Source organism: Chinchilla lanigera, unplaced genomic scaffold (genome assembly GCF_000276665.1).
Source record: "Chinchilla lanigera isolate Chin_1 unplaced genomic scaffold, ChiLan1.0 scaffold00073, whole genome shotgun sequence".
Taxonomy (NCBI): Eukaryota; Metazoa; Chordata; class Mammalia; order Rodentia; family Chinchillidae; genus Chinchilla; species Chinchilla lanigera.
In genome coordinates, this window is record NW_004955474.1 from 8,275,233 (window position 1) to 8,284,897 (window position 9,665).

At 49.2% G+C, this 9,665-nt stretch overlaps 1 protein-coding gene across 1 annotated transcript in view; it reads right to left on the reverse strand.

Moving 5' to 3' along the window:
- Gpt2 (glutamic pyruvate transaminase (alanine aminotransferase) 2) overlaps window positions 1–9,665 on the reverse strand; it is a gene marked incomplete in the record, with an annotated part of 36,828 nt that overhangs the window by 26,611 nt on the left and 552 nt on the right.

Sequence of the window (9,665 nt, forward strand, 5' to 3'; positions counted from 1 at the left end):
GCCAAGGCCTTGACACAGCTGGTCTCATTTAACCTTCACAAGCACCTCGTGAGGGAGAGCTGGTATTCATCTCATTGTACAGCGGAAGAAACTGTGGTTCCATAAAGCTAAGAAATTTGTCCAATGTTATATAATAAAATACAAGTACTGGATCTGAACCCAAGAAGCACAACCCCAAGATTATTTTTCAGTACTACGCTCCACTGGATCTCACCTTCTGGAAAGGATGGGAGAGCTTTCCTGGATGCTGGAGGTCCACGGCCTGTCACATCACAGGACTGTCTTAAAAATGGCTCTGGAGCCAACATGGTGGGAGGAGGCAGGGGTCCGCCACAAAGCATGCCAAATGTCAGGCGGGGGCCGCAGACACACCTGCACCTTGATCCCAAGCGTGGCTCCATTAAACAGTTTCTGTAAGCAACCAGGGACGCCAAGAACACCGTCCCCTGCAGGGAACTCTGAGGGCTATTCCCTTAACATGTGGCATATGGGCTGACTTTCACTTTTTTTCTTTTAAAGCAGCCGGGATGAAAGATGGAAGAGAAAAATTGAGGCCACTGCCTGACCAAGGTGTTTAGCACGGAAAAGAGGTCGCAGAGAACTCTGACCCTTAATCGTCTCTAGGGAGGTGGCTAAGACACCTCAGCTGCTGCAGAGGTGAAGACATAGTCTGACACAGAGAACTGCGGAGACGTAGAAAATGGTAATTCTGCACAGCCTCCTAATAAATCTAGTCAGCCACTGGAAGAACGGGAATCAACAAGTTCAAAGCCCTCTCATGGGTCTGAAAGGATAATCGGAGATAAACAGCATGAAAGCGCCTTGTAAAGTATAAAAATATCATCACCCTACAAAGCTGGCCCAGGAGTGAGGCCCTGAGTCATGGTGGCAGGAGAAAGGGCAGGGTGGCAGTGCCAGGGGTGGCCCCGGTCACCTTCCCACTGTCATGCACCACTTCCAAAAAGGCACCCTACATACAAATTTTAAAGATATGATTCTATGGCTTTGACATCTGCTCTTTTCCACATCTACCGCAACGTGTGAGTAAAACCAACTTTAGAAAGCTGCTCTTCAGAAATCAGTAATTTACAACTTCAGTAATAACAATTAGGCCCGAGCAACAAAAGCAGCTGCCGAACAAGTTCTCATCCTCATTTGCAACCAGAAAGAGCCTTGGATCTTTGAAACAGGGTCTGTAAAAGCCATGTATCTTGGGGGAAAGGCGGCCCTGTAGGGCCCTTGGCCTTTTTCCCGGAGCTCTTCAGCGGTGGTCAACATGGAGAAAGATCCCCAGGACATCAACAAGCAGCCCAAACGCCTAGAGAGCCGAAGGTGGCGGCAGCACTGCCCAGCGCACCAGGGCTGGGCTGGGGCAAGCGCAGGCACCCTGGAGACTTGGCGTGGGCATCAGCCCCCAGGGCTCATCCCACAGGCAGAGCCTGGAAGGCTGGCAGTGGGGCAGTTACTTCAGTTGCTATGGCAAAGGGGCAGGCTTAACTCACCCCTGACATTGGCCTGGCCCCTGGTGCAGGACCCCAGTCAGTGTGACTGAGTTATCTCAGCTCCCAGGGTTACAGCTTGGGGAACACAGGTCATTTCGGTGGTATACGCAGAGCCCACTCTTCACTAAAGAGCAGATCTGTCAGTTGTGAGGGCCAGAAACCAACGCACAGCTGCAGGATCCGGGCCCTAGGCCAGCCTAGGGAGAGAAGAATGCCCGGAACAGAGCTCTGGATATTCCTTTCTTGTGCCCTCCCGCTGGCACTGTTCAGCCAACTCAGGGGCTGCCGACACGGAGCCTGGGAACACTGAACATCGCCTTTCTTGAGTCTTGGTGTCCACAGACATTGGACACTTTGCATGATGGATGAGCTGGGTGGACAGGAAACTGGCTCCCCTGAATGGGCAAGGGGACCAGCCTTCCAAGCCAAGAGCAACCATACAGAAGCAACTGTTCTGGGCAGACTCTGGCATTTGGGCATGCAGGGTCTACATGCCCTGGGAAACACCAGGGAATCCTGGGCAGACTCCCGCCATAGCTCATCCAGGCCTGGAAGGTGCATCTAAAGCAGAATTTTAGAAAAAGCCAACTCTCTGCTCAGAAATCTTCCCCAACCCCAACCCTCTGACACCACTCCCCAGGAATGCGGTCCTAAGTTCTCCTTAGTGATAAGGGAGGTGTCCTAAGCTGCCCATCCTCGGGCATCTCCCCTCTCAGGAAGGCAGCATCCCGAGCTGGAGCTGATAAAACCGACAACTACGGGCTGTAAACAAGTTTTAGAGCACTCTAACATCCTGGGAGCACGGGACTCTGGTTTCTCTTCAAGGCTAAGATAAGGAGGTGACACGGGAATGACGGACTTTGTCTTGCTTTGTAACTTCTGTCTGTTTGTGCCACAAGAGATACAAAAGAAAGCTCCCGCCTTTGTGTGGTGCTCAGCCTTGGAACATGAGTTTGCTCAGCTAACATGCGCCTTAACCAAGAGAATCCTGTTTCATCCAGGATCTCACTAGGTTCTTGGGCTTCCTGCAACACATCCAGGGCTGACACTGTCCCAGGCTCCCCCCGGCCCCCAGGACTAACAAGCGTGTAGCGTCCTGGTTTCCTCTCAAAGCACAGCAGAGAGCACTTGTCTGATCCCTCTCCACACAGCCTTAGAGCCACCTCCCTGGGCTGCACTGAGCGAGTCCCGTGCCCACCACCGCAGCTTGCAGAAGGGCCATGGGAGTGGGCCTCCAAGCTCTGGGGGACGGCATAGTGCAGAGGGTACTAGTGAGAAGAAAAAGATTTACAACATACAAATGAAAATAAGGTGAGTGTTTAAATTAAAAAAAAAAAACAACTTGCAGTGAAAGACATTTTGCTATTTTTTCTTCTCTTTTGAACACACTTATACCATCACTGTCGCCACTTTCTGAAGCAGTTCTGTGAGTCCTCTTTCCTGAGTGTCTGTATGAGGTTATGGTGAACGCTGCTGCCAAGGGCCATCCAGTGGAAAAGTAGCCTTGTAAAAACATACAGTGTGTCCTCCTCTAACTTATTCACTGGATATGCAATCATGTGACTTTCGGCTCTTCTCTAAAGTCAAAATGACCAGGAAAGGTCAATGTTATAGTTCTGTGTTGTAGTTTATTTTTTGAGACAGGGTCTTGCCATGGAGTTCAAGCTGGTCATGAACTATGTAGCCCAGGCTGGCCTTCAACTTGCAGTGGTCCTCCTGCCTCAGCTTCTCGAGTGCCGAGATTACGAGGCATACAGCACCAAGCCCAGCTTTCTTCTTTTTTGAGTGTCTTCAGTTACAGTAAGTTAAGAGGCCAGCTTGGGCTACACTGTGAGTTTAAGGCCAACCTGAATTAGAGTGAGACATTCTCTCAAAAAACCTTGGAAAAAAAGACTTCCAGAACTGCCTTAGAAAATGGCAAGGATGATGGAATGTGTGCTCAAAGACAGGAGGAGTACTTTGAGAGGTATTAATGGCAATGCATCTTTTACTGTCATAAATTTTTACAACTTTCACCACATGTTCCAATCATATGTTGCAGCATGGTTCTTTCCAGCCCACAGGTCCAGCAGCAGGGAGGTCAGGAGGCTAATATGAGTCTAACAGGCACAAGGCATGGTCAAGAAAATAATCCCCAAAACAAAAAGGCAACCTACGGAAGGGGAATATTTGAAAAATATGTCTGATAATGAGTTAATATCCAGAAGAGATAAGGAACTCAACTGAGCAACAACAACAAGCCGGGCGTGGTGGCGCACCCCTGTAATCCCAGCACTCGGGAGGCTGAGGCAGGAGGATCATGGCAAATTCAAGGCCAGCTTGGGCTACAAAGTGAACTCGAGGCCAGCCTGAACTGCATAGTGAGACCCTGTCTCAAAAAGACCAAAAACAAAACAAATCGCAATTAACAACAAAACAAAAAGCAGGCTAAGGATCTGAAGAGACATTTTTACAAAGACATTAACTCGGCTAACAGGTATCTGAAAAAGATGTACACCACCACCAATCAAGTGCAAATCAGAGTCACACAAGGAGATCATCGCATACTTCTTAGGAAGGGACAATGAAAACCTCAAAATTCAGTACCGGAGCGGGTGTGGAAACAAGGGAGCCCTTGCACGCTGTTGGTGGGAACACAAACTGGTTCAGCTGTTACGGAAAGCATTGTGGAGGCGGCCCAGTAAATTAAAAATAGACCCACTGCATGATCCAGCAATCCCACTTCTGGGTACATATCCAAAGGAAGTAAAATCAGTTTCTCAAAGGAATATACACTCTGATGTTTACTGCGGCGTTATCCACAGTGGTCAAAATATAGACTCGATCTAAGTGTCTGTTAACAAATGAACATACGAAGATGTCACGGTACGTATTTACCCAAGGCAGTGCTATTCAGTCATGAAAAAGAGGGAAATCCTGCCGTGTGAGACAACACAGATGCACCTGGAGGACAGTACGCTAAATAAGCTAGACACAGACATACCTGGTATGATGTTACTTATATGTGAAATCTAAACAAGTTGAACTCAGAGAGGTGTCTGCCACGGTCAAAGGATACAACTTTCAGGTCTGAGTAGGTACTAGGACTCTAATGTACAGCACGGTAATTATAGTTAATAATATAATGTTTACTTCAAAGAAAGTAGATTTTAAATGTCTTCAGCCTCCTGCAACAAAAGTAACCATGTGTGATGACGGCTGTGTAAATACACTGAGTGTAGTAATAATTTCACAGTGTATACATATACCAAACCATCACCCTGTACACCCTGAATATACACAATTTTTATTTGTCAATTATACCTCAATAAAGCTAGGGGAGAAACAGGAACAAGACCGTTTCCTTGTGCAAGGAATGGGACATTGGGCAGGAAGGCTGGGTGGGATGGTTACTAACAAAGAACCTCCCTTTAGCTCAATGAATACTCTCAGCACACACACACCAAATAAATAAATAAATAAATAAAACAAACACTTACTGGTAGTCCATTCCTGGGATAAAAGTGAATTAAAAGTGGGTGCAGGGAAGAGGGACAGCGAGCTGGAGAAAGGCCATGTGAAAAGGGCCCATGCTTCCTGACCCTAAATGGGGAATGAATAGCACTGGGGCAGGGAGGGAGTCATAGGGAGCTCTAGGAACAAACTCCAAGCAGACCCAGGAGCCCTGAAAACAGACGTGTTTTACAAGGAGGAAACTAAGGCTCGGCACGATGCCTAGCCCTGACATGAAAAGGCAGGTGGTGCATATCGATAATCCTAGCTACCTGGAAGGCTGAGGCAGGAGGATCACCAAGTTCAAGGCTAGCAGGACAACTAAGTGAGAACTTGCCTCGAAATAAAACTTAGGTTGGGGGTGTAGCTCAGTGGTAGAGCACCTCCCTGCCATGCAAGACATGCAAGGGGTGCTAGGTTCAACCCGCAGTGCTATAAATGAAAAGAAAAAAAAAGGTGAAACCAGAGAAGTCCAGAGCAGCAGCAATATGCACCGTGGACAGGAAATCAAGGGAGCGCTCAAGGGCCAAGTTCCCTAACTACTAAAGCAGGGGTGACGTTTAGCTAGGTGTGGTGGCACACACCTGTAATCTCTTCACTTGGGAGGCTGAGGTAGGAAGATCACTTGTGAATTCAAATAACATAGCGAGACCTTGTCTCAAAAAAAAAAAAAAATTAAGCAGGGAAGTCTCGGTATAGACCCCTAAACCTGGGTGGGGGTCAACTACAGAAATCCAGATTTGTAAGGCTGAAGCAGGGGCGAAAGAACCTCCTTTGTTATCTCCCAACAGGGTCCTCTGAAAGCAAGGCTGAGGACCAGGCAGGAAATCACAAGCCCTGCGGGCACATTCCCTGACTAAACCAGACTAGGAGGTAGGAGAGGGAGGACCCTCAGCCCTTCTTACCCCCTAGCAACTCTCGTTAGCTTAAGGACAAAAAGCCAGTTTTTGTTTTTTGAGACAGGCTGGGCTCAAGCCATCCTCCTGTCTCAGGGACCCCTGCGCCCTCACCATTAACCTGGGCTGAGAACAAAGACTCTTAACTGTTTTAATTGGCTTCTAGATGTTCGAAGCATTATCACTAACGCTACATACTAGTTTTTAGAAGAAATAAACTGGCTTCATTTTACAGAAAGGTACACTGAGGCTGAAGGGCTCCAAGTAACTTGTCCGAGGCACACAGCACCTCAAGACAGAGCCCAGGATGCAGGCACACCTGGGGCCAAGGAAGGGGGACATGGGGAGCTCATCCTGCTGGAAGCCTACATGACAATGTCCTAATTTATCTTGGTTTTTAAATTATTATTATTCAACTTTCCATATATTGAGGCAGCATCTAAACGACCAGTAAGATTTCACTACTGCGCTTGGCATCATCTAGAGTTACAATCTGAGTTCTTACCTAACTATAGTCATGTGCTATAGCGCCCTGTTTTTAGCTGTGTTTGGACTCCACACATGCAGAAGTTAACAGCAGTAATCGGTCTTCTCTATTTCTAAGTATTTTGGCCTGTTTTTTTTTTTTTTTGAGATGAGTCTTGCTATGCTGTCCAGGATGACTTTACCCCTGCACTCAAGAACCTCCTGCCTCAGCCTTCCAAGCAGTTGGGACTACAGGTACGCACCACTACTCCCAGCCCGCATGGATTTTCACAAGTGGAAACAGTAGAGCCACGCCTGTCTCAACTTGTGCCAACTCCTAACCGTTGGCCCCCAATAAAACAAGAGAAAAAAGAAGTAGGCTGAGGAACTGTCAGTTCTTTTGAAAACTCCTTTAATTGCAGCTTATTTTTAAATGATGCTCCTAGCACATATTAGAGGCAAAAAACTAAGGCTGCTTCTCCCTACCCTGAGAAAAAACAGAGCCTCCCTAAGAGCAAACAGCCTGGGCTGGAGAAGAATGGCCTCTTTCACATTCTTTAGCCACCTCCTCTCTTCCTTCTGGCTCTCTGGTCACAGGCAAAAAGGATGAGGACTCAGTCCTGCCAGCCACCCCAAAGTCAAACACCAGAGCCACGTGTCCAGCCAACAGCACTGTTTGTACTGCGTGCAGAGCACCTGGTGAAACAATTCCATGAGGCAGCATGAAGGTCCTAGTACTACCTGGAGGCATCTCGGAGGTCTGAAACTAAGGGGCACTATAGGTAGTCTCTCTCTCCCTCTTTTTTTTTTGTCTTTTTGAGACAGGGTCTGGCTACGCAGTTCAGGCTGGTCTCGAACTTGCAACCATCTTCCTGCCTCAGCCTCCCATGTGCTGGGATTACAAGCGTGTGCCACCACGCCCGGCAGGTAGTCTGTTTAAGACATTTACTCTGTATTCCACCCTTGCCTCACACTCACAGCAATCCTGCCTAAGACTCCTGAGTGCTGGGATTACAGGTGTCACCACCAGACCTGGCTCTTCTCTCCTTTCATAAACTATGTAGACAACGGCCCAGAGAAGATACCGGACCTACCTCGGCTCACTCCACTGCCTACAAATCCTACTCCACCCCATCTCTTGCCAAATCAAAGCCCTTATATGCTAATCCAACTTCAATCACTACAGTTCTAAAGAGAAGGAGGGAAAGCAAAGCTGTGCAATGCCAAGGCAAGCGGGGGGGGGGGGGGCGTGGAGGGAAAGGATCAACAAAATACGGCTGTCTCAAAAGGGACACTGTTTAAGCGGTGAAAGGAAGATTTAAGTGAGGCTATGCTGGGGCTGTATCTCCAGCTCCTACAGTCAGACTTCTGAGACGTTTAAGTGAGAAGAGAATGAGAAGGGACACGCTAGAGAGAATGTAGGTGGACGGAAAGAACTCGAATAACTTGCGGGGTAGGACATGTGGGTGTGCAGCATGTGCCTTGGAAATCAGCGATGCTTCCTGCCCAATGACCAAGAAATGTGCCCACCTCGTCCCTGAGCTCACCCCTGCCTGAAGCGCTTCGTGGTTGTCCAGGTTCCTCAAAGCCTCCACAAAATGCAGAGCCTGGAGCAGGAGCCTCCATCTTTTCCATCCTCTTTCCCTCCCCCAGCCTTCCAGCTAACAGTTTGCTAGGAGCACCAACTCCCCTCCTGAATGCCCAGAACTTCCCGACCTCTTGTCTTTGCTCACAGCTCCGCTTCCACTTGGATTGTTCTCACATTTTCTGGGCCTGTGAAAGATCCCACCGTACTTAATGAGCTGGGGGAGGGAGGAGAGGCGGGGGTTGAGAGAACAATATGGTAGTCAGCTCCCCAGACAGACAGTACCCACTCTGTCCTCACCCTCCTCATGCTCATTGAAGCCAATGTGGAAGCTGCTGTCTAATAAGAGGTCGGGATAATTCCTGCAAGCCCTTTCAGGTCTGGAACCGGAGAAATCAGGTCCTGTGCTGTGCTCTGGTAAACTGGGAACACTTTGATCCCAAGTTTGTCTTAAACCAGGGAGAGAGCCGGCATGGTGGCGCATGCCTGTAATCCCAGCACTTGGAAGGCTGAAGCAGGAGGATCGGGAGAGCTCAAGACCAGCCTGAGCAAAGTAAGCTCAAGGCCAGCCTGAACTGCCCTCTGCATTTTGTGGAGCCTTTGGAGGAACCTGGACAACCAAGAAGCGCTTCAGGCAGGGGTGAGCTCAGCGACAAGGTGGGTACATTTCTTGGTCATAACCAGACCCTGCCTCAAAAAGACAAAATAAATAAATAAATAAAAGCTGGGAGATTATTGCCTCAAGAAGGACCAGCTACAGACTGCCAGATACCGGCAAAGAACAGAGGCTTTTCTGAGCCAAGCTTTAAACTTAGCCCTGCAAGGAATCGGCAAGAAACGCTGCACTCCGACTCAGCAGAACTGGGTGTCCTGATGAGGCCTCCTTCGGCCATGAGCTCATCAAACGCCCAAAGTCCTCTTGGAAAAGGGGGCCAAGTGTCCTTGTTCCCTGAGACTCTGTTTAGTGTACTCAAGGAGGGAGAGATCTCTTAAGAGCTCGCACTGCCTGCGAGACACTGACCTGGCATCTCCGAGAGCAAGCTCAGGGAACCTACCCGGCTATAGGAAGGAGGGAATCACTCCCAACTGTGCCAATCACTCCCACTTACATATGCCAAGATGTCAGCTGGCCACCAAGACAAAGGAAGTCCCAGGGCCACCTTATTAAGGTCCCAAAGGCACAACCCTCTAAATCTCCACAACTAATGACTGTCCTCACGCAGAAGAGGGACCAGCCCGTCAAGCTTCCAGAGGGGCCTAAAAGAAGGAATTCTGCACAACCCTCCTCCACATCCCACTTCTGTCTGGGAATCAGGACTGGCAAAGACCCAAGAGACCTCAGACGGAGGAAAGCTTCAGGAAAAACTCTCCTCGGTGTCCTTTTCCTCCTACCTAACTCGACTTCCCTCTCACCACCCCAGCCAAGAACACCACCCGCTCCGATCTTCTTCTTCCAAGCACTTATTCACCGTCAAAACTCTCTCCGGCTCGCCTGCTGTTCTTCCTCCAACGGATCCTGGCTCCAGAAAGGTAAGACACACAACGAACGTGCAGTTCCCAGCGGAACGGGTCGCTCAATAACTGGACACAGTTCAACAAGTGAACCGAATCTGAAGGTCCTGCTCTACGCCGGGTGCCGGGCGCTGGCTGGGGAGGGACGGCAGGAGGACACGCGCTGGTCCTGCCGGTCAGGGAGTGGGGCAGGGTCCGGCGCGGGGAGCCCAG